Below are 2296 nucleotides of genomic sequence, written 5' to 3' on the forward strand. Positions count from 1 at the left end.
GTATGACAGGTAGGAGAGGAGAGACATCAACTCCTCCATATACCGAACCAGAGAGGACCCTTCATAGACTGAGAAGGGAAGCAAGAGGGAAGAGAGTACTGGGAGAAGAGGAATCTGAAGGAGAATCTGAGGACAATTTTGAGGAAGCTTTAGATCTCAACATGGATAGAGAAGTTCACAACCATGAGAGAGCTGATGGAAACAATGCCATTCCTGAGAGGAGGGTTCTTAGTTCATACATAAACCCAACCTCTGGGAATTGTGGTAGCAGCATTCAGAAACCACCCATTCAGGCCAACAATTTTGAACTCAAACCACAGCTAATATCACTTGTGGAGAATCATTGTTCATTTGGTAGGAGTGCTAATGAAGGTCCCAACCAACATCTCACAAAATTCCTGAGAATTTGTGACACTGTGAAGTCCAATGGAGTCCAGGAAGATGCCTATAAACTGCTTTTGTTCCTATTTTCACTTAGGGACAAAGCAGCTAAGTGGCTGGAATCATTCCTAAGGGGGAGTCTAACAACATGGGATGAGGTGGAAAGCAAGTTTCTGGCACGTTTCTACCCCCCACAAAAGGTCAATAGGCTTCGATCTGAGGTTCAGACTTTTAGACAACAAGATGGTGAAACTCTCTACGAGGCATGGGAGAGATTCAAGGATTTGACAAGGAAATGCCCACCAGACATGTTCCATGATTGGGTGCAATTGCATATTTTCTATGATGGACTCTCTTATGAATCAAGGAAGGCTGTAGACCATTCATCAGGAGGTTCATTGAACAGGAAAAAGACTGTGGAAGAAGCCATTGAAGTAATTGAGACAGTGGCTGAGAATGAGTACTACTATGCATCAGAGAGGCACAACACTAAGGGAGTCATGGAGCTGAACCATGTTGATACAATTCTAGCCCAAAACAAGGTGTTTGCCAAGCAACTAGCAGAGCTTACCAGGCAATTAGAAACAAAGCAAGTAGCTGCAATACACACACAAGATCAAGAGGAAGTAAGCATTGAAGGAGGTGATTGGGAAGAGGCCAACTATGTGGGAAACCAACAAAGGCAATCATATGATCCACATTCCAACACTTACAACCCAGGATGGAAAAATCACCCAAACTTTGGGTGGGGGAACCAACAAACCCAACCACAAAACCACAAGCCTTACAACCACAACCAACATAACAATTCCACATACCAAAACTCCAACCAAAGATCATACCAAGCCACACAAAACACTTACTCCCAACCACCGTATCATGGCCAAAATAATCAACCTACCCAACCTAACCCGAACCAACAATTTCAAGATCAATTAAATAGGATAGAAGGAATGCTTGCAACCATGAGTCAAGACATAACCGAATTGAAAGCTTTTAAGGAAGAAGTAAATTCTAACCTGCAAAACCAAGGAGCTGCCATCCAGAAGCTAGAAAATCAAATTTTGTATTTGTCTAAGCAAACTCCTAGGACAAGCGTTTCTCATGCTGCCAAGGCTATTGCAAGGGAAGAATGTAAGGCCATAACCCTCAGAAGTGGAAAGAATCTAAAGGAGATCTCAAAGGAAACCACAGAGGATGAAGCAAGGGAACATGTGAGAGACAAGGAACAAGGACAATCTTTTACACCGTCCGCAACAAAAGAAAAAGAAAAAGAGGTCCTGAAGCCTTATACACCTAAAGCACCATATCCTCAACGTTTGATGAAAAGTGAAAAGGATGGTCAATTCTCCAGGTTCTTGGAGATTTTCAAGAAGCTCCAAATCAACATTCCGTTTGCTGAGGCAATAGAGCAAATGCCACTCTATGCAAAATTCTTAAAAGAATTAATGACCAAGAAGAGAAGCTGGAGAAATGAGGAAACTGTGTTGTTAACTGAAGAATGCAGTGCCATCATTCAGCACAAATTGCCTCAGAAATTGAAGGACCCAGGCAGTTTCCAAATCCCCTGCATCATAGGAGAAGTCATGGTGGAGAAGGCCTTGTGTGACTTAGGGGCCAGCATCAATTTGATGTCTCTAACAATGATGAGAAGAATGAAGATTGAGGAAGCCAAACCAACAAGAATGGCCCTCCAATTGGCAGATCGAACTTTTAAATTCCCTCATGGGATAGTTGAGGATTTGTTGGTGAAAGTGGGAGATTTTATATTTCCTGCTGATTTTGTGGTGTTAGATATGGAGGAAGAAGCCAAAGCTTCAATAATTCTGGGAAGACCCTTCCTGGCTACTGCTGGAGCCATCATAGATGTACAAAAGGGTGAACTCACTCTTAGACTACATGATGAGAAATTGGT

The 2296-nt window shown here is 42.6% G+C and overlaps 1 non-coding gene across 1 annotated transcript; it reads right to left on the minus strand.

Moving 5' to 3' along the window:
• Positions 1-587: 587 nt before the first annotated feature.
• LOC112787205 (small nucleolar RNA R71) lies at positions 588-691 on the minus strand. Its single transcript, XR_003194631.1, has one exon. It is a non-coding gene; the product is annotated as a small nucleolar RNA R71 (small nucleolar RNA).
• Positions 692-2296: the final 1605 nt, after the last annotated feature.

The sequence above is a fragment of the Arachis hypogaea genome, chromosome 20, assembly GCF_003086295.3.
Source record: "Arachis hypogaea cultivar Tifrunner chromosome 20, arahy.Tifrunner.gnm2.J5K5, whole genome shotgun sequence".
Classification (NCBI taxonomy): domain Eukaryota; kingdom Viridiplantae; phylum Streptophyta; class Magnoliopsida; order Fabales; family Fabaceae; genus Arachis; species Arachis hypogaea.